A 24,440-nucleotide genomic window follows, 5' to 3' on the forward strand; every position below is an offset into this window, starting at 1 on the left:
TGAGTTTCGTCTCGATCCATCGATCACTTCCTCCTAAATATATGCTTTTCTTGAAATTGCACTTATGGTCTACAACCCCCTCCTTTGCCTAATCATTAATAAATACTTATGTGCCATGTCGATGTCATTATAATATAAAAGTCATTGGATGATGATACCAACGATCTAAGGTCAAAATTCTTGAACAAAACACCAAGTTCTTTAACATTCAAAAAATACCACCAAATTGTACAACAGTAACAAAAAAATGCTCGTTAGAAAACACAATATTCTCTGGAAAAAAATATAAACAACATCTACATTAATATATACATATCAATGTCATTATAATATGATGGTAAAGTTATTTGGGATAATACCTGCGATCTACATTCAAAACTCATCAACATAACACCAAGTTCTTGAACGATCAAAAATTCTTTAACGACCAAAGAATGCCACCGAATTGTACAACGGTGAAAAATTACGAAAAAGTGCTTGTTAAAAAAAAAAAACATTCTCATAAAAAAATTGTGATAATACCAGCGATCTACGCTTAAAACTCTTCAACACAAGTTCTTTAACGATAAAAAATTCTTTAACGACCAAGAAAATGCCACCGAATTGTAGTGAAAAAGTGCTTGCTACAAAACATGACATTCTCTAGGAAAAAAATAAAATAAAATAATGAGATTTGGGAAAAAAAATATATAAAAAAAATATATAAAAAATGAGATTTGGGGCAATCCGAGAATTGAACTCGGGACCTCTCGCACCCTAAGCGAGAATCATACCACTAGACCAATTGCCCTGTGTTGTTGTCATTTTCTAGCACAATTGTCGAATTCGAATCCCCAACATTACTTCCAACGAAATGATTATTCAATTTCAAACCATGGAATATAAACAAGTGCGATTCCTTTGTCTAATTTTCCTACTAGTTTGCTGCTGTAGGAAGATATCGTTGGAACTTGGAAGGTTAACTAAGATGAAAGTAACATCCAAACATTCAGATGCTTAACTTCGATAATGGCATCAAATCAAAATTATTGGCACAGAGTTATATCGACATGGTACCACGTGTTGGGTACTGGACCTACAATGACAAGCAGTTTCTCTTGTCAAATTATTTTAGGCAAAACCCTAGTTAGCAATTCGGGATTCGGCAAACGTACGGAACGGCAAACGTACGAGTATTATACGGTTTTGTAAAATCCAGATTCGGTCTAAAATTCGGTCAACGGGACGTGATTCGTCATTAATTCAGAACGGCATACGTACGTGTATAATTCGGTTTATAAATGTGAGTTCGGCTCTGAAAATTCGGTATCTATATATAACAAATAATTTGTATTTATAAGGTCATAGACCAATTTTTATGCATATGTGTGAGTTATTTAAGGAAAAAATAAACTCAATATGATGATATTAATAATATATACAACATTAGTTATCCAAAAGGACGTCGTATGGTGGTTTAGATGCTTGGTTAGTGAGTTTGAGATCTCTCTCACCTTCACCTTCAAATCTCTTCAGTCATTTTTGTTTCATAAAAATTACAACACGTCTAATATTCGGTCGTGTATGTTCGGGAGGCAGTAAAGCCCAAAAAGTGGAGTCTTTGAAAAGTAAAAGCTAAAGAATTTATGGCGAATTAAGCGGACGTATCATTCGGGATACGTAAAATTCGTGAACGATTCGCGAATAATCCGGGAATGCCACATAATACGCGACTTGGGTTCAGAGTTGCAAACGTACGCGAATAAGACGGTAAAATTCGTGATACGGAAAAATTCGCGAATCATTCGCGAATCATTCGCGAACTTACTAACTAGGGGCAAAACTAAGAATTTGTTTTCATTTTTATATTGCCATTTGCATATTGTCTTCACTTTCTGACTGAGGGTTCAGTTGTGGGGAACTAGGGCGTTGTCTGCCACACATAGCTCCGAATAATTGATTCGGGTTAATCAAGTGATGCAGTAAAGAGACCCCCAAGCAATTATTTTATTGGTAAAACATAACAAGAGTCTTCCTTCTTCGTGAACACTTAAAATGATTATTTTCAGCTGCCAAATGTGGCGATATGCTCTGGCCTCCATGCAGCCAATGCTACTTCAGTGCTCCACCGATTGTTTTAATTCCAATCATTTCAATTAAGTGATCCATTACAAAAACCAGATCCGCGCTTTATAAACCACTTTCTTAAATTAAATAGTTTTTCAGTTCTATTGAACATTATGCAATAAATCACATTATATGCATATTTTGACCTAGATTTTTGTTAACGCGGCTCACAAAACGGTTGACGCACTCCGACATGTGTTGTGCTATGGTGGCACATTTTACAACTATAATATAAAGATATTATTACAAATAAAATAAACGGTAAAGAAAAAACAAGGGAATTTTGATAAAGTGATCCTGTTTTGAATTAGGTAAAAAAATTGCCCCTGCATTTTTGCATTTTTCTAAACTGCCCCGCTTTTTTTCAAATAACGCTTTCCATCCAGTTAAATGCAAGGTGGCAGTTATCTCACCTGTTAAAAAGTCATATTTACTCCTGAACTATGTCGTGAACTATGAACCCTAACCATGAACCCTAACCATGAACCCTAAACCCCTAACCCTGAACTATATCGTGAATCATGAACCCTGAACCATGAACAACGAAGCCTGAACTATGAACCCTAAACCCCTAACCCTGAACTATATCGTGAACCATGAACCCAGAACCATGAACTTTGAACCCTGAACCTTAAACCCCTAATCCTGAACCCCGAACCCTAAATCCATGAACCGAGCTCGACTAACCTGAAAAAATGAAGTAGAAGATAAACGTGACAAGTAAAGGGTAAATAAGTAAAAAATTGGATGGAAAACTAAATTAGATGGAAAAGTTAACAGTGGGGGCAGTTTTGAAAAGTTGAAAAAAACGGGGGCAATTTATTAAACCTGGCTAAATTGGGGCCTATGACTGCAGGACAAAAAAATTCAAAACTACTAGTTTACCTCTATCAAATATTAATACTACTAATTTGTCCCCATCAAATTCTAATCATAAAATTAAAAACTAAAATTAAAATCATAAAACTAAGATTATAAAATTAAAAACTAAAATCAAAATCAAAATCATAAAACTAAAATCATAAAATTAAAAACTAAAAACTAAAATCAAAATCAAAATCAAATTTATTTCCATCTCATCTTCAACTGAATCTTCTTCTTTTCATCTCAACCCAATCCTATAAACTAGGTTTTAGTAACATAAAATCGCTCAAAAACTGAAAATTTTGAAATCAAATTTTTCCTGGTTTATCAGAATCGGTTAACGTTAATGTATATGTGATCCGATTGCAAATAGAAACAGTTTATGTTCATTCCCACAAAGACCGATTGTCCTTGATGTGTTTTCTGGTTCGAGAAATTTGAACCAGAATCGGATTACATTAGCACTTATAAAAACCGATTATTGACGTGTAATGCTAAAATCAGATTTTATATGTGTGTCGAGTAAACCGAATGTTGTAAGAAAAAATTCTCAATTTTTCTGTATCTTCTTTTTTGTTAGATTACATGAGAACTTTTATAAACCGATTCCTGTTATGCAATGTCAATAATCGGTTTTTATGTGTGCATCGTGTATACCGATTCTGGTTATACCCGAATTAAAAATGAGTAGTATGATTTTACACAATTTCAAAACGAGTATGATTTCAAACTCAGTTCATACTATATATTACAGGGATGAACCCAACCCGGAATATGAACCGTAAAAGAAAACACCTATTGAACCGATCACAGGAATACCGGCTACAGTACCTATCAACCAAAGAGGAATCCTTCCAGTAATATCGGCCATTTACCCCACTTCCCTCCACATTTCATCAAGTGGTCATGCTAGAGACATAAACAACCATGGATAATTTTGAGATGAGATACTCAATCTCAAAATGAGTATATGAATTTAAATCAAACGAGTACGATTTAAATTATGTTTGATTTTTTTTATTTCCCATAAGCTTTTTGTGTACATTTGTAAAAACCGATTCTGGTTTTTTTTTTATATGAATTAAAAAAATCAACCCAGAATCGGTTTATGAGAGCACGAACATATACCGATTCTGGTTTGATTTTTTCAAAAAAAAAATAAAATAAAAAGAATTCACGTTTTGATGAAGAATCAAGATTAGTTAATTTTTAATTTAATTTGATTAAACATCAATTAATCATCCGATTAACGCTAATTAATCAAGGAGTAAATTAGCCATTTTTTAGAATAATTGGATAAGTGTTTTTTTTATTCTTCAATGACCTCTTTTATCATGTAATCGTAGACCCAAATTAATGGACATGCCCCAATTTAGCCGGGAAACAAAAATTGGAAAAGCGATAAAACAAAAGAAAAATAATAGTAACAAGAAACCCTGCAAATGATAACCATTTGAATTATTCGAATCTACAGTTTATTGTCTTTGGACAGCGGAGACAAGTTGATTTGTTCCTTGGTTGCCATTTGCCAAAAGCATACAAATTTCACAAAATACCAACTATGATGTTTCCAAAAGAATGTTGAGTAAAAGAAGTATGTTCCTTTTATACCCTTCATGAATGGCCAGTGATGGGAGGAGAATTGCTAAAAGTAATTCGCCGGCTTTGCGTAAGTGGTGTCACCGATGCGTCCATGGTTTGTATCTATGTGCACACCTGTATGGCACAGGTACTAGATGTCACCCGTGTGTCCACGATTTTCCTTCTCTGCACTAATTCTTCTATCAGTTTAGGATTGCCTTGTACGTTTGAAGGTTTGAAAGAACGTGAAATACAATTCTCGACTCGTTATTCTCTGGAGTATCATCATTAAAAATGTTTGCTAATCAAGTAGTTTTCCAACAACTATTTTCTCAACGGATCATGTCACTGATTTTTAATAATCTATGGGATCTTTAAAGAAATGCCACATTTTGTTTATCAGATATATAAGAAACTGCCACTTTTTTATTCGAAATATATAAAGTGTCACAACCATTATAAATTCCGTTAGGATCCATATTAATTGGTCAATCTTATTAGAACTGGTCAATATATCATTAAAATCACTCTGTTATCGTTATCTAGATACAATTCAAAACTACTTCGTCACTGTCGCCTCCCCTTTTCTTCTTCTTTGAGCTCTTCACTTGCAGAAATTAAACCCTAAAACAACTCAAAATTTTTTATCATATTTTGATTTTTTTTTTCTTTTTTGATTTTTTTTAATGGAAATCATAGCTGGTATTGGATTGATGACGAGTTTTGTTCGTTTTGATTATCAGCCAGAATTGAAATGTAATTTCATTGTGGTTGTCATTGTTGTTGCAGGTGGCGTCAGAATAGACTAAAACCTCATATTTAAGATTATTTATAACAATTTACCTCATATTTCGATTAGGTTTTGTATGATTGGTTTTTATGGTTTTAGGTATGATAACAATTGGAATCATGTTAGAATTCTAGAACTCAACTGTAGAGAAAATCTAATTTGAAATACGAAAAAGAAGATAGTAGTATGGAAGAAAGTTTTAATTGAATTCATAAGTTTTTGTTTTCATTACTCATCGGATGATTTTAGTTTTTTTTTTGGTGATGACTATTATAATGGAGAACAAGTATTTCTCATCTTGAAAAGACGAGGGTACCCAAAAACACCACAATCTTTTAAATATCAACCTATAAGTCTGATACCAAGTGTGATCGTCTATGGACAAAGTCGAGACAATATGCCAACTTGATATTCACTTGATGATAGTTACGGTACGAAACCGATTTACTATAGGATCAATATCAAGCGATTAGGAATTAACGTACAAGTGCAATTTACTTTAATTATAATAAAACAATTATAATGCGGAAAAGTAAAGTAAATGGCACAACAAGATTTTATTAACTAGGAAACCGCAAATGTTGAAAAACCCCGGAACCTAGTCCAGTTTTGAATACTCTCAGAGTTAAGCCGTTATACAAAATCTAATACCAACTTCGTATAGTTGAGACCAAGAAGACTACCCCTAGCTACTTAGTTCCCTAAGTATCCCTGCGCCTTCGACTTCGAGAGTCACGCACGTGAATAGCAAGTCCTTTGGATCTTATTCCAAACAACAAAGGAAGAATCTGTTTGGTAACCACTCTAATCAATCTTTTTAAAGATAAGATGAGTTGTTGACAAAGGCTCTTCCGTTTAATCTAATAAACTCTTTTTTCTGGTTAGATCAATCTAAATATTGATTACAGAAATAATCAAATTCTGGATTCGTAATCAAATAATATATATAGATCTCAAAGAGAAACTATAAAGCGATTCCGATCTCACGCAACTAATCAATCATGTCTATCAAAGATAAATCGTTTCTAGTTGGATACCAGCAGATCAAGCTTCATGCACTACATCCACAAGATATGAAAACTAATAAGAATTCTTCTTCGTTTTCAAATTTTCTATTGCCATTACCTGCACAACAACACTTGAATCCTCTTGTGATCAATCACACACGAAACAGAGTCTGTTAATAATGGATTATCACAAGATGTATTTAGATACGAAGATGGTTCTAAACATCACATCGATACTTTGATCTAGTCTGAGTGAATCTTATATCGGAAGAGAAGATTCTAAAGAATAAACAAACTATGTGAAATCAAAGTTTCAACAACCGTTAGTCAATCAAACCAATAATCAAAAACTAATAACACTACAGTTATCTAGTTTCCCACCAACGGTACTCGTAAAGCTTCTTGATCCTACAGAAGTCTTTAAACGAGCGGTTGTAAGAGATTTCATCTAATTAGGATACTTTCCTCTCCGAATAGACGTTTACACCGGAAACAACAAGTAATGAAGTTTTCCTGGCTCTCAAAATAGTTTTCAAGAAATGAAAATTCAAGTATTTATAGATCAAGGATGTTTGGACAACAAGGAAATTCCAAAACCGAAAATATTTTCAAGATATGCATTAAAGTACCTGAATTTGGTTTTCCTATTCCCAATTAATGTTGACCATTATTTTCGAAAACTCTCATGGAAAAACTTCTATTATTAGTCTAGCACATTAACGAATAATATTTTCCAGATGATATGTTTTAAATGCTGCTAATTTAATCATAAATTATGAAAATCATAATTAAATGCTTTTCACTTTTTCGAACCAGGGATCACCTTGAGTATCAAGGAATATCTTGAACAATAAATGATAAGAGTTATGTACAAGATCAAATATGTCGACAACTATAAGTTTCTTAGCAAACTATAATTCCAAGCTTCACACAAGACTTTACAGAGATACGTGAATATTAGAAACTCGGTTTTTCTTGTTGGTATTGGTTGTACCAACCTCACAATGTACGTTCTGATCGGTTATACCATGTTTCCCAAACCATGTTGTGACCAGTTACACCTTGCTTCCTAAAGGTAGCTTGTGATAGATTACACCTTACTTACTGAGTTATATAGTGATCGGTTACACCTTTCTTTCCAAAGGTAGCTTGTGATTAATTACAACTAACTTCCCAATTCATCTTGTGACCGGTTATACCTTAGTTCCCAAAGTAACTTATGGCCGGTTACAACTTGCATTCCAATATAGCTTGTGATCGGTTACAACTAGATTTACAATGAAGCTCATGACCGATGGCAACAAACTATATTATATAGACTGTGACTGGTTATACCATAAATCTCAACAAGTTAAGATAGGTTCTACCAGAGTCATCTTACATTGATCATCTAAAATATATTCAAAGAATAACAAGACCAATCATGATTTCCTTTAGATTATGAAACAAGTTCATAAATGTACTTCTTTTAAACAAATGTTATAAAACATTGTTTCCTAGGGTGAAATCATTCCTGAATGATGCACACATAATCAATAACTGTATACAGTAGATTATGTTGATTTCGTACTTACGAAGTTCCAAAAGATAAGCGTTCATACTTCGTAATATGTTTCCTTGACACTTTGATCATACAATTATGACCAAGTCACATCACTAGAGTATTATATACAATATATACAGTTTCTTTTGTTATGTTTTCAATATAGCACGACTTGGAAGAACGTTAGGAATGGAAACAAGATCAAGTCAATATTACTAACCTCAAGTGGAAGGATGATGTCATTATTGTAGTCGTTACTTATTCTCATTATTCAGGTCTTCAGAGTAATACTTGTACGTCTCAACATTCCTAGACTTTCTAGTCTAACCTAAATGAAGTTGTCTCTAGTATTTAATCAAGCGACTCTAGATGCGTTTTGATACTAAAATATGACAGCCAAACTTGACATACCAGCTCTTGGAGAGTTCAACCGAGCTATGCTCTAAAACATCTGATGGAAGAAAGTTGAAGATAGTTTGGTAGGTTTCTAATTTTAATGGAGAGAATGGATACTGTGTATATGGGTTTTGACTTGGAATTTGGGGATTCGAGGTAATGAATTGTATGATTCAGTGACGCATGTAGTCGAAGAAGTATTATCGTTGCAGAATTAGGGTTCATTCCTGCGTGAGGCTGAAAGAGATGAAGATCAAAACGGTTCAGTTCACAACGAGTCAGATCAACTCAGTGCCGAGTCATACCAATAACATGATTCCCCTATTTCATCCTTGTATGAGTCATGATTTAACTCAGTTATAGTAAGACGATTCGAGGGCGCAAATATCTTTAATTAGGCTAAATAACTGCCACATATGCATTAAGCCACTAGCGGATGTTAACCGATATTTAAAAAAAAAACGGGATGGAAAAGGTCAAACTTGTGGCATTTAATTAATTCTGAAAATAATTGTAACACTTTCTTAAATATGAAACTGAAAGTGTGGCACTTTATTAATATTCCCATAATCTATTTCAAATTTAAAATTTATTTTAGAGTGTGATAATGGGTCGTATGGTGCTATCTAGTGAGGCTTCGTGATCAAATTACAAACTGAATTTTAGTTTTTTTCGAAGAAATCCTGCAAATTAATTAGTGAAAATCGACAAAAATGGTCTAATGAAAATTGCTTTGACCGAATGGAGTTTGGGTTTGTTTGGCCAAAAAAGCGAGCCTGGGGCGTACAACGACGGAAAAAATCCGATAATAAACGTAAGTTAGGGAAAAATATTTTCAAAACAACGAGCTTAGTCTCTGGACGAACACCATCTAAACAAATTTAATAATTCTTGGTATACCGTGGGATCGCGTGGAAAGAAAATAAATGTTTGATCCACCCCAGAAACATCTTTCCGTCGCGGTGGCCTCATTTGTTTTCTTGTCATGAATTTCAAAAAACTACATCCCTAATTTGGGATTCCAAAACTCTTTTTGGGTGTAATTTTTTTTTTTTTTTGATAAACAAAAAACCTTTTCTTTAATGTAAATTCGAGGTTACAATGGGTTTAAAATCTAAAATAAAAGAATACAAAGTAAGAAGAACATACAGTAAAAGTATTATACCGAGAAATTCAACACGAGAAAGAGAAGGATTACCGGAGTAAGACGAACACAAGTATGAATAAGATCTGATTAAATCGAAGGATAAATGGTTTTTCTCTGGAGTAAATCCCAACCATTTATTTTGTTCTTCTTAGAAAGATGTGCTCCAAAAATAGGAGCGATTTGCTCAAATCTCTTGTAACTAATGATGGAGCTTCTGTCGTCAATGAAATTATCATGAAGATTCCGTTGCCGAATAAGTCGTTGATGAAAATTCCTTCTCTGGAGACAACAAAGATAAAGATTTCGTCATTGGAGAACATGACCACAGATCTTAGAACCCAACTCAATAACCAAGAACTGCCATTAAACGAAGATAAACCTCAAAAAAGTAGATAAGACCACCATGATAGTGTAGATAAGTAGAAAACATAATAAAAAATAAGCTACAACTACTAAGCTAGAAAGTAAGAAATTTCTTCAGATCCGGTCCAAAATGGACCAGATTTGAAGAGAAGGGTTATTGTTGTTTTATTTTATTTTTATTTTATTTTATTTTATTAAGAGAGAAAGAAAGATTTAATCATCCTCGCTGGCATTTTTATAATCCAATGGCCATTTATTATCCTCGCTGGCATTTTTAAGGGCGACCCGGAAAGAATTAGGAGAGACTTTTTTATTCCCATCCCATAGGTGTGGTTATGGGATGTCCTAATGGTAAGAAAATACCTATATGCCATTTTATAATCGGTAATTTAGTATTAATTTTATCAACTGATTATGATTGTGTTCTTATCTTCTTTGCTTTGTTATAAAAAAATTAAATTTGTGGCTACAATCACAATCAGTATATAGTAAACATCACGAAACTACCGATTGTAAAAATAGAGATATTCAAGATTCTATTGGTTTTTGAAAATTTTGAATATGGGGCGACTACCATAATAAGTAGATAATGAACATCATAAAACTATTGATTGTGCAATAGGTAGGCAATAATATGATGAAACTACCGATTTTCAAAATAGAGAAATCCAAAATTCTATTGGTTTTTGAAAATTTTGAATTTGGGGCTACTACCATAATCGGTAGATAATGAACATCATGAAACTAGCGATTGTATAATCGGGAGACAATAAACATTAAGAAACTACCGATTATGAAGATAGAGAAATCCAAAATTCCATTGGTTTTTTAAAATTTTGAATTTGGGGCTACTACCACAATCGGTAGATAATGAACATTAAACATCATGTAGCTACCGATTGTGAAAATAAAGAAATCCAAAATTCCATTGGTTTTTGAAAATTTTGAATTTGGGGCTACTACCACAATCGGTAGATAATGAACATCACGAAACCACCGATTGTGAAAATAGAGAAATCCAGAATTCCATTGGTTTTTGAAAATTTTGAATTTGGGGCTACTACCACAATCGGTAGATAATGAACATCACGAAACCACCGATTGTGAAAATAGAGAAATCCAAAATTCCCATTGGTTTTTGAAAATTTTGAATTTGGGCTACTACCACAATTGGTAGATAATGAACATCACAAAAATTCAAAAATGTACTACCGATTATGTTTGTGTAGAGAATTCAAAAATTTAAGGGTTTTGGAAAAATCCAATTTTGTGGCTACACTGTAATCGGAAGCCAATTAAATATCATCTTGTGCCGACTATAGATATATTTTGGCTCAGTAATTTACAATCGGTAGACATGGTACTCCATTATCTACCATTTCTGGGTTGTTCTCAATCATGTGAAAATGGAATTTCCTCTATATAATAAATTTTTCCCGATTGTAAACTTAACTACCGATTGTGGATGACATATTTGCCACTTCCAAAAATTTGAGATAAGGGGTGGCTTCGTTTTAAGTATGGGTGACCCTATTTTTTTATTAGTCACCCATAATTCTTTTCAGATCCCCCTAAAAATGTTAGGTTTTTTATTATCCTTCCCCCACTCTTTTTTTTTTCTTTTTATTTTTGGTATAACGAGTCCTCTCTGAATGCCATGAAAATTGTGACATTGTATTAATGTGCGTGTTAGGTGGTGTACCGGTGCACCCACTTACATAACAACAACCAATTATTACATTGGTGAATATAAATAACAATTAAAAAGCATGAAATGTGCATATCTCATTACTCAAAAACATTGTTTAAAACAATGCATATTTATCCGGTATAAATATATCTTTATTTTTTTTATCGATAAACAATTTAGTGCTGGCGAATTTTCTTTTACTTTATTAATCGATGAAGAATTTGGCGCTGACAAGTTTCGAATTCAAATCGATCATTAGTACGATCACCTACTAACTTTACCACAGCACAACAGTCACATCCGCTACAAATGTATCTAGTTGCATGTATGTTTCTCTTCTAGGCCTGCAAAAACAAACTCATCTCAGGTGATACCATTACCAAGAATATACTACTACCATATTCTCAATGACTATGACAGTATGAGTACTTAATTTTAAATGACAAATCTTTCACAATTGACACTGTCTTACCTGATTCTGTGTTTTTAGTTTGTATGCGACTATACGTTGTGTTTACATCAAAGATTGTTGTATTATTTTGGTGGAAACTTGTATGGATATCTCTCTTCTCTTTGCTTCAATAAATATAAATAAATAAATGTCTCCTCTAATTAGTAATGTGGACATGCAGTACTATTTATTCTCCGCCTGTTGGTCCGTTAATAGCATCCCTTGCTATTTGTTCCTAGCATATAATTTCTGCCGCGTTATATAATGAGGACAAAACAAGAGACAGAGTCAGCATGTTTGGTTGAATACAAGGGTTCAATGTTCATACGACGTGATCAAAGAAAGGGAGAATTTGCTTTTGTTGCAGAAGAGTTTCGCTATCATCATTTCATTGTCTATCATTATTTTAACGATAAATGAAAAATAATAGAGATTAATTATTCTCACATCGTGAAAGGAGTTGTCGGAGTATTCGTCCAAAATAGATATACATGTAGGAGATTTTTTTTTGAAGCATGATATTTATTGAACTACTAATGGACCATTATAAGAGGGTTTTCAGTATTGGAAGATTCGAATAGAGAGATTACAATAACACGATAGAGAAGCAAAGTATGAAAATCAATTCGAGGATTAGACTTGCATCGGGGATATGAGTTGAAAATGTAGGGGTGGTCGATGAGGTTGTCAAGGCACCGTAGGCCTTTGACGAATGCTTTCCACAAGAAAAGCTGTACTTTTGATGGACATGTCCGAGTCCATAAAAACCTGGATGTTGTTGATGGGTTTCGATGCAGATAATCCGAAATAATAGACTGTCTATTTTCTAGTTCTCCAGCATCATTCATATCTTCAACCTGAGATTTTAGTCTTGAATGTATGTTGATGTAGTACCCAATCTTCTGATCCTATGAATTTAGTTCTAAAAGCTAGTAGTTCTATTATAATTGATACTATACTATACTAAACCCAAGATACAAACAGATATACAACTAACATGCTACTACTACCAAGTAATTATTAGAAGTAATTAAACTGAAAACGGAGAGAAAAGAAATACAGACTCGACTTACACTTAAATTATGCTAGAAGGTAAAGTACAATGCAATTGACCAGAAAATAACAAGAAAAGGTGCCAGATTCATCGGCCCATTTGCAGATCAAATAGGTTTTGTGCTTGCCGGTTTGAAATCGAGTACACATGAAACTGCAGAATATTCCTCGATTTCAGAAACTGATTATGTTTCCTAGAGTGACAAAAGGTCACCATGGTCAAGAATCACTCATAGTCTAATAATCAAACAAAAGACCAGGGTGATTGAGTCACCGAGCTTAGCTTGTTACTGTTTCGTAAGTGATGCACCAAGACTGAAAATTATCCAAACTTGATATTATGGTAATTGTGAGGTTGTAAGAAGAACTGCCAAACTAGTTGAGGATGGGAGATGAAATGAATTGGCTGAGAGTTACGAAAAAAGGTGCATAGACTGTAAAATGTTGAGCATGAAGAACAGTGATGCTAGTTTGATGATTTATTAGGTTAAGGTTCAACCATGTTATCCCAGAGACCAGAAAAAGATGAACCCAATTCAAAAACTTCCAAAAGAACCTACTTTAGATCAGAGAAAACCCCTACCAGGAAATCTACAGTTCCTAGGTAGATAAAAACAAACAAATGGGATCAATTAAACCCTTAGCAAACAAGACACAAACTCAAATACATTAATAAATCAACACCAATCAAAAGATACAAGGAAGTGAGCATAAAACAAAAGGATTGAAAACCACCAACACAACGTAACCAAAAACTAATGACACTAATCTGGTGGTGAGAGCAACGTGCCTTTCAATATTCAACACATGAACACTAGGGAAAACAGGAATGAAACAGGGGGCATCACTAGCCCAAGAAAACTAAGAAGTAAGGGAATTAAACACAAGCAAAACAGGAAATTGAAAATCAAGGTTTAAAGAAATAAACATATTTTTGGGTCAATCTGATAGATAAGTATGCAAACAATTGGTCTCAAAGGGTTTAAAGTAAACATCAATTGAAAAATATTAGTCTCTGGGCATAACAAGGGTTAATTGAAGCTTAATAATTAGATGTAGCATCAAGTATAAGATTAAGGGGCTACAATCGAACATTGTAATTCTCTGATGATGAGATTAAGGGGCTACCGATCTGAAAATTACCTCTTAAATCAGAGATGGAGTAAAAATAGCAGATCAAACCCGCGCTGATGAAAACTCGAGCCTTAAATCTCTCATGAAAACCAAAAACCTTCAATAGTAACACAAGCTAAGTAAAATCAATTCCTCCGGAAAGAAAGATGTATCACAAATATGCAAGCAGACAACCCAAATGAATTCAAAGGGCCGATAAATCGAGGATTTAACCAATGAGGAGAGCTAAATCCATGGCGGTTGATTAGGATTTTGATGGAGAAGATGAGTTAACGTTTAGCTTTAGGTATTTCCTTCTCTGATTTCTTCTCTACACAAACCAATCTAATATATTATATGAGGATTAATACTGGGTACTGCCCAGATCTGAGAAAATCTGAGCAGTTAAGCTTGACGGAAAAAGTTTTTTCCCCTGCCGGAAATCGCTTTCTCTGATTTCTTCTCTACACATCTATAAGATAATACTCCCTCCATCATACACATCTAGAAGATATTTATTTATTTTAATAGGAAAGAAAGTTTCTATTGATAAAAAGCTGTTACATATTGTTTTTGTCTTGTTGGAGTAATGCAGTTACCCAGTCAGGCATATTATTTGACCAGTTAAAACAAATAGAATGAGTTCTTGAAAACTTTGTTAAAGAACCAGCTAAGTTTTTTGCATCTCTATGAGCATAGGCGTAAATCCAAAAATCAAAAAAGTTAAATTTTATAGAATATCATGGACAAGATTGTAAGTCGTCCATTTCACAGACTCAGGCTTCCCATTTATTGCTGAAACCACATGTATCTTCTTCTATCCTTTGCTTTTAGCGTATAAAAAAGCTTCTAGTAAGGAGTGTGCTTCATCTTGCTCTGGGTCCATTGCTAGACATGCACCTCCTCGTATTCAATTGATGTTCCCTGCAAAATCTCTACAGATTAGACCCCAACCTAACATAATATTTTTATCAAGAAAGGATGCATCAAAATTTTTATCTTGCACACTTCATTAACTGGTGGAAACCAGCGCATCACAGGCTGAGAAGTCAAGCCTCTTTGGGAGGCTTGAAGAGCTGTAATTCTAATCCAATCACCTAACTGCAGAACAACATTGTTAGCCACTTCTGTAGGATTAAAATTCTTATCCTCAAAGACTTTAAGACACCTGTATTTCCAAATTAACCTGATAGTAATGCAAACTGTCTCATAAACCCTAAAATCTCTGGGAAGCACAATATTGGGTCTTAGGAAACAATTACATAATTATTGATGAAGATCCTGGCCCTGTAAAAGGTTAACAAGGTTAAAGGGTTCACAGCATGCAAAACTGGTCTAATGATAGGGCAATCAAAAAACAAGTGCTGAGGAGTCTCAATACTGACAGTACATAAAATATAAACATTATCCTGGTGACCATAGACTCTAAAAAGTCTAGACTTAGTTGGAAGACAGTTATGGATAAATTTCAAAGTAAATTGTTGAACTCTAGGTGGCAGTTTATGCCTCCAAAAGGATTTCCAACAAATGTTCAGATTATTCTTAGTAGGTTTAGTTACTAAGTTTTCATTCAAGATAGCATTATAAGCTGTCTTGACAATAAAGATCCTAATGTCAGAGGGTTCCCATCTGAGTTTATCCACACCTGTAAAAAGGAATCCTTATATTAGTAATATATTTCACAATATTACTGTCAAACAAAGTTTCAAGAACATCAACTTTCCAAGTTTTTTGTTTATGATCAATAAGTTGACTGACATGAGTCATACCAGAAGAGTAAAATGAGTTGGTGGAGGTCTGTGCATGTTTGGAATCCAGGTATTTTTTCCAAATTTGCACAGTCTTACCATCTCCAATCTCCCGCACATAATGCTGCTTGACAATACTCAGACCTATGCGTATACCTTGCCAAATCCAAGATCCCTGCTTATCAACACTATCAATAAGAGGGTTAAGACCTGAACAATATTTTTCTCTAAGAATAATTGCCCAAGGTTCATCAGGATTGTTTATCAATCTCCAAGCTAACTTAGCAAAAAACAAGGTTTAAAAGATCAGTTATTCTAATATTAAGACCTCCTAACTTTTTCGGAAGAGCAATGTTAGTCCATCCTTTCATAAAGCATCATTTTTCATTATCTTTTTTCCCCCACCAAAATCTCATTTGGATATTATCCATCTTTTTTGTAAGTTCCTTAAGCATTGGAAAAACAGCTAAGTGGTGGCTAGCTAAACTACCCAAAACCGATTGGTTCATAATGGTTTTTCCAGGTCCTGCTAAGAAAATGGTTTTCCAGTTTTCCAGTCTATCTCTAAAAATGTCCAGAAGGTGAGCAAAATAAAATAGGAACACCTAGATATTTCTCATTTAAGGACATCTTCCTAATTCCTAAGATATTTGCTATATCATTCTTCACAGAATTTGAGACTTTAATGCTAAAAGCTAAGGCTGATTTATCAAAATTTACAGCTTGACCACTGAACTTACTGAATTGATCAATTAGGGAAGATAAATTCCTAGCATCCTTGGTCCTAGCTTTTATAAAGATGAGACAATCATCAACAAAGAACAAATGAGAGATAGAAGGACAGTTCTTATTTTCCTTAAATCCATGAATAAGTTTTTGTTGCTCAGCTTGATTAAACTCCTAGAAAAACATTCCATGCAAAGGATAAACAAGTAGGGGGGAGAGGGTCTCCCTGCCTTAAGCCCCTCTTTGGAAAGTAAACATTACCTGGAGAGCAATTGAGCAAGATATAAGTGGATACAGTTGTTATACACTGTTCAATCATGTTACACCACACTTCAGAGAAACCTAGATTTCTGATATTATCAATAAGAAAACACCATTCTACCCTGTCAAAAGCCTTTGACATATCTAACTTGACAGCTGCACAACTATCTTTAGATTTGGTTTTCTTCATAGAATGAATTAGTTCATGAGAAATTATGATATTGTCATGGATAAATATACCAGATAAAAAAGCAGTGTGAGATGGAGAAATAATCTTATGTAACACACACTTTAACCTGGAAGCAAGCAGTTCAGAGATGATTTTATAAGACACATTACACAAGCTAATGGGTCTGAAATCAACAACACTTTTTGGACAATTATTTTTAAGTTTCAAAGTAGTAAAATTATGGTTTAGTTGTTTCAGTAGATGTTGAGCGTAAAAGAAAGCTTGCACCATGTTAAAAACATCATGTCTTATGGTGTCCCACATCAATTGATAGAATCCAGGAAGAAAACCATCAGAACCAGGTGAAGTCCACGGTTTCATATCACAAACAACCTTTTTAACCTCACTATAACATTAGGGATTGCTATTAGCATAGCATTATCAGCCTCACTTATACTAGCATGCACATTATTTAGATAATCAGTAGGTATGGGTGGGTTTGTGGTCCTACTCATGCTACTAAAGTGTCTTAACAATCCATCCTCAATACTTTTCCTATCCTCAAGCCATATACCTACATTGGATTGAAGGGACTCAATTTGAGTCCTTTGCCCCATGAAGTTTCCTTTATGATGGAAATAAGCAGTGTTTCTATCATCTAAAAGAAGAGCCTCATCCTTACCTTTTTGTCTCCAAAAATCAACTTCAATGTCATACCATTGTTTGAGTTGTTGTGTAAAGTCAGCAACTCTGGTAACATTATGGTTGTTTGCGTTATTAGTAAGAACAGACAATTGGGATTCTAGATTAGATATTTGAGTTTGAATGTTTCCAAACTGATGATAATTCCAGCGCCTAAGACCTGTTTTGGTGTTTTTAAGACACATAGTAATTTGAAAAGAAGCTGATCCATTAGAAATACTTTTCCATTCAGCCTTAATGAGATCTGAGCAAGTTGAGTCTCTATACCAAGTTTTGTTAACTCTAAATGGCCTTTTGGTTTTTTCTTCCATTTTACTGGTTACTAACAAATGATAGGGAAGTGATCACTACCCACAACAGTCAAATGATAGAGAGCAACAAAGGGATAACTAGCATTCCAATCTAGAGAGATAAGAGATCTATCCAGTCTCTCAAGAATAAGCTCATCTCCACTTCTTTTGTTTGACCAAGTATAGGGGTTACCTATATAAGACATGATAAACAAATTCATGCCATTTATGAGGTTATTATTCTCATCTACATCATTTTGGTTTGGGATATTACCTCCCTCTTTTTCATGTCTATCTAGGATAAAGTTTAGATCACCTATAACTATCCAATGATTGTTATGTATGTGTCTAATACTCCTAATATGGTTCCATTGGGAAATTTTATCCTGGTCATTCAGAGCCCCATAAATGCAGGTGAGCAGAGAGCTATTATTTTGACCATCTAGATTTACTAAGAAGTTAATCATATTAACCTGCACATCTATGAACTGCAGATCAATTTTGTCTTTCCAAAGAAGACAGAGACCACCAGACAAACCAATAGGGTTAAGAAAAGTAGTATTGGGATACTTAAATCTAGCTAACAAATACTGCATTCTTTTCTTTTGATTTCTGATTTCTGTTAAGAATATGATATATGGGTTATGAGATCTAATGAGCATGTTGAGATGATTCCTTGTACGCTTGTTTCCAAACCCACAGAAATTCCATGATAAAATCTTCATATTAAAACAAGAGTTTTTGAGCTTACTGTAGTTATTTACCAAGCTTTGACTAGTTTTATCTAAGGAAACATGATTATAAAGATATTTCTGAGATAGAAAAATTAAATGAAGTTTTTTGAAATGTACCTTGTTCTCCCCTGTAGTGTTTTTAACATGTTCCTCCCATGTTGTGAGTCTATCTGCAGCTTGTGTATCCTTTTGTTTCCCATCACAAGAGTTTTTGATTGTGGATTCAGGTGTTGTGTCTTGAGAGTCTGAGATCCTAATCCTCTTGCCCAGCCTGGAAGTTTCAAATTCCTCCACATTCTGAGCTGATTGGTCTATCCTTGCATCTATAAGAATACCATCCTTTGGAGGGACAAAGGGAGTACTTTTGATCTCCTTTTTCTTCTGACAGCTTGTAACAATTGCCACAGTTTCTGCATCAACTACCTTCTTATTTTGAACATTAGTTTTTATACCAAAGAAATATGGTTTACTATGAGCTTTTGTAAGATACTCAGCTGCAGCAAAACATGCTCCTTTGTTGTGTTTTATGATGTAGCACTTTGGACATATGTTGTGTGGTTGCCTTTCATAGAAGAATTTTATCCACCTTGTGTAACCTGCATTAGTTTTTGTCATTGATCCTCTTCTCAGTGGGTTATTAATGTCAATATTGACACAAACTTTGACTCCATCTTTGTCCACAGAAATTGCATCGTTTGGCTCAATAGCAATCACTTCCCCCATTAATTTTCCAATCTTTATAACTGAGATCACATTCATATGTTCAGGAAGCATTTTTTTTAGTTGGAGCCAGAAACATTGATGGTTCCAATCCAAATCTTTATAAATGACTTCCGAGTTGTATCCATGAAGAATAATTAGATTTCTATTAATGCTCTAGGGTCTAGTAATAAAGATATTATTTTTTGTTTCTTCTTCTTTGAACTTGAAAACCAATATGTTTTTGTCTATCTCCACCACATCCACTTCACCTTCAGGAATAAAATACCAAATGTACTGGATATGGTGTTCCATTACTTTGAAACTCATTGACCCTTCCTCTATTATGATCATTCCAATTAAACAGTGTTCTCATTCTCCTTCAACCTCATTGATTTCCTCTTCAGACAGTTGATCTTGAGTTTCATTTTCCAGTGCTTAGGCTGCTTTCTTGAACTTTTCTGCTAGATCAATGACTTGTTCTTCATTTTATACCGCCATATTGTTGGTGGTGTATTGGTTGTTTCTAGTTATTTCTGCTAGCTCTTCTTTTTGATTTATATAGTAACAAAACCCAATTGGATTAGGTTTTCTCCATCATGTGCATAAGAGATCTTCCAAGATTTATGGCATGAAGATATATGGTAGTTATAACAATCTTTTTTATTTTCAGAAATAAGATATATGAGTAATAATCCATGGAGTAATTTCAGCATTTTGTTACCCATTTTGTAACGACTTTTTTGAAATTCAAAATTCTGTAAACTCCGCCTTTTCTTGCTTTGACTTTTGCGTTGATTGATGGTGGATCAGTTCTGACTGAGTTTGTGACTCTTGCGATGAAGAAATATAGGATAAGCAATGGCTTAAAAAAGAAAACTAGCTAGCATATCAAATGCTATAAACACAACTTCAAAATAAGCAAACGCCATTGGGGATGAAACAATCTGCAAACACATTATGGAAGACAAGGGATTAGTTTGAAACCATAGTAAATCAATGTAGAAACTTTGATTATAATTGCGATTTAAAAATATAAAAGAAAAGATTGACTGGCCCGAAATTAGACTGTATAGTTTGAAAATGCTTGCAGTTGACTCGTTAGAAGTAAAATTTCATTTTGAAAAAAGAGAAGATGAATCACAAGATCATGTAAAAATCATAGAAATTGTGGTTAGAATCAAGATTCAAGGAAGATGAAGCAAACTCTTGTTACTGAGTTGACTCAGAAACTGTGGTTATGCTTGTTTTACACATCTAGAAGATAATACTCCCTCCATCATACACATCTAGAAGATAATACTGATGAGCACGCAAGTGTGACACATTTTCACCCATAACTACATTCGCTATGACTAATTTAATCACTAATAATCTTGTTTTAAGTCTTTTCAAGGAAATAAGCTCTTTTGGAAAAATAGTTTGAAAAAGTGTTAAAGGCAACCAGAGAAACTGATAAAGGCACCCATTATTTCAGATACGGGCACCCAACAAATGGATAGAGGCACCCTCTTCTTCTTCATTTGAAACAGATTCACATAATTTATGGGAGATCTCAAAGATTTAAGGAAAAGATATATTCTTGCCTATTATACAAGAAGTTTTCATATCTTGAAGTTAAAAGAGATAATATATTGATGAGTTTGTTTTTATTGAAAAGGAGAAAGAAAATCTGTGGTTTTATTTATAAATAAAAAAAGATAATATCCCCAGGATTTTATTCTAGCAAATAGAGGAAGATGTGTCATAAATGGAGAAAGAAATTATTCCTGAGATTTCTTTCATTAAAGAGAAGATCTGGTGGAGTTATGGAAGAATATTTTGAAAAGATATTTGAGTAATGGGTTGTTGTGTATAAATAGGGTGCTAATATGACCAAACAGGCATCCGGAGAGGGGGGAGTTTTGGAAGAGCAAAATAGTTGCGTTTAATTTTTCTTCATTTTCACCATTGTAAACACTTTTCGAGCAATAAAATAATATTTTAAGAGTGTCTATAAAATTATGAGCTAGACCCCTACACTGGGTCGACGGAGGAATCCGAATTTCATACATGGGTAAATTTATTTTATTTTTCTATTTTGACTTTTGCACTAACTAAAATAGAATTATGATTTGAATTAATTAGTTATCATTTTATTTGATGGGTCATGCTTGCTTAGATGTTTGATGTCCCATGCTTACAATTTATAACTAATATGTTGAGAATCTACTTTGGAAAAAATAAGAGTCCATGTTATTTTATTTATTAAGCGATATTTGTTGAGAATAAATAATTGATCTTTATGATATGAATTCGGTGGAATCCTAGTCCCAGTAACTCTCGACTTTGTTTATTATTTTCATTAAATATTTAAATTTAATCTTCACAAGTGTTAGAGTTCGAATCTTTATTTACAACAACAATTAAAAATCACACCAAATACTCCCTCCGTCCAAGTTTTATAGGTGGAGAATTAATTTTTGGTTGTGTCTCTATATAGGCGTAGTTCTAGTTCCTAAAATACTTTTCCAAATAAGACCCTATTTATGATAGTAGTTTACTAGTATTACACTAAAGTCATCTAAGAAATTTTGTCACGAATAAAGGGTAAAATAGGAAAGAGAATGATTTTCTTAATAAAATCATCTAAGAAATTTCTTCAAAAGTAAGGGGTAAAATAAGAAAGAGAATGAATATTTATAAAATCATCTAAGAGATTTGGTTTCTCCGCTTATATAACTTGGAGGGAAAAAATATACTTTTTTTATGTTTTCTAAGAAGTTTGATAACAAAAACTTAGTATGTAATGTATATTTTATCACAAAATAAATTAACTAACTGTTAAGCCAAAAATAGTGGCGCCATCAACCCAGTAATGTTGTGATGATGTGGTGTTGTTAGACCCTAGTATGTTATATTCTGGTCCATTTTTAGTTTGTTTCGGCCTTCCAAAACCTTAGATAGATACTACGTGTTGGAAATAATAACAGAAGGAAAAAGAAAAAAAAAAGAGAGATATTTTGTAAAAAAGTTGTTTGTTTTCGGGCATATTAGGTTTGGAGCCGTAGAACATGATGTTGATGCGTTTGGATCGTAAACTAGCCTAAGACCGTTGAAAAATAGTTAGAAAACTTTATATTTTGCTAAACACCTTGACTATTAACTGACTAACGTTGACAGTTAAAATATTCTCAAAATATTTAACCATCCAGTCTTGTTCTGCCTGTGGAAAAATGTCTCTATTCTCTTCTGTTTTTCGTGGTTCAGTCATTTTTCCGAAAATCTGTTGAGCACAACATGATGGCGTCATTGTGCTGTGGGAAGTCCCCCTCTTTAGTTGTATAATACCTGCATATTCAACTCATGCATAACCTGTCTACCATAGGACTTAAGGAACTCAAAAGATTCATAATCTTCTCTATTTACCCCACATATCACTAGAAGTAACAACATTCAGTTACTAAAATTTAGCAGTTGTAATTATCTCTAGAGTTCAGAAACCCCTTTAATCGTCTCCATTTATTTTTAGGCACTGTTAGCAGTTGTAATTATTCTTAGTGCAGACACAAAATTTCCATTACTCAAAACCATTGCTACTCGGTGGTAAGAATCTCGGCAGCAGCTTGTTCCTCCATCTGATCTCGGCCATGAATTCTGCCCAAAATTTAGTATTCAATCCATTTTCTTGTTTAACTCTAAAGTCTCAGTTCTATCATCATTCAATCACCAAAAATCAGCGGCAACACGCCAACATCAATTCTTCCTTGTCTTCTTGAACTATCCCCTTTAATTATAGCACCCATTAGAATCAGAAAATACAGTCGTAAAGCTTAGTTTAGTTAAGTATTTAACTGGATCAGGACAATAGGTCATTCCACTATTTCATAACGGCATTTTAGTAAACATATGAGATGGTCAAGGTCAATCTACAACCCAAACGCATCAATGGCATGTTCTACGACCTAGACCATAATATTCCAGAGAAACATACGACCTTTTTACAAAATATCTTTAAAAAAAACAAATCCTAAACAGCTGAGTTATGGATTAGGTCGCACTCTTTAAGGTGTTTCACCAATTTAAGAAGGGTAAGTAGGAGCCTGTTTTGGTTACCACGTAATGCACGAGGGAACATTTATTTACATATATAGTTTACATATATAGGGTGACTTGTGCGGCTGTTACATCACCATCTTATGTGGCTGATATTACGGGTATTCTACAAGGAAACAATTCAAATAGCACCATGCAGCACAATTCAAAGAAGAAGAGGAAATACAGAAAGAAAAAGAAGTCCAAATCCAAACCCGTGACCCAAATCTGGCAGCAAGTTGACTATGAAAAGTTGTTAACGCGTGTTTCAGAAATTAGGGTTACTACTGCAGCTGAGGTGGCAGGTGATGTGGCCAATGACATGGAAATTGATAGGGCGAGTCATCCAGAAGCTTTCAGAGTTTCAGTTCCAGAATTCCCATGTGAAGAAATTCAATCCCCTACACAGTTTTTGCACCATCCAGTCCCTGAAATACCACCGCCGTTACACACAGCTAAATATCCAACAACATCATGCCTCCAAGCAACCATTGATGATCACGTTCATTACTCCCAGTTAGGAATTACTGTTTAGTCCAATTTTTCATGACCCAGTTAATGGTTAGTCCATCCGTGAAAAACATTTACTCTCTAGTCCAAAAATTTCGTGGAGATTATAAAGTGTATTTCCTAAATGCCTAAAATACCCTTCCAGGTCTAATTAGTATCAACACATGTAAATGTTACTAGTAGTATGTTCCTACATACTAGTAATATCAATAGGGTGATACTACATATTAATATGTACTATACTAGCAGTAACAAAAATATCTTACTAATTTGTTACTAGTAAATTAGGTAACTACTTTACTATACTAACTAGTTACTACTACTACTAGTATACACTATACTAGTATACTAGTACTAGTAGTAACATATGTAGTATCAATACATAACAATTTTTTGATATGTAGTATCAATACATAACATACT

The 24,440-nt window shown here is 33.8% G+C and overlaps 1 non-coding gene across 1 annotated transcript; it reads right to left on the reverse strand.

Annotated features, from left to right (window-relative positions):
• Positions 1-718: 718 nt before the first annotated feature.
• On the reverse strand, positions 719-790 carry TRNAP-AGG. Its single transcript has one exon. It is a non-coding gene; the product is annotated as a tRNA-Pro (tRNA).
• Positions 791-24,440: the final 23,650 nt, after the last annotated feature.

The sequence above is a fragment of the Papaver somniferum genome, chromosome 2 (genome assembly GCF_003573695.1).
Source record: "Papaver somniferum cultivar HN1 chromosome 2, ASM357369v1, whole genome shotgun sequence".
Taxonomy (NCBI): Eukaryota; Viridiplantae; Streptophyta; class Magnoliopsida; order Ranunculales; family Papaveraceae; genus Papaver; species Papaver somniferum.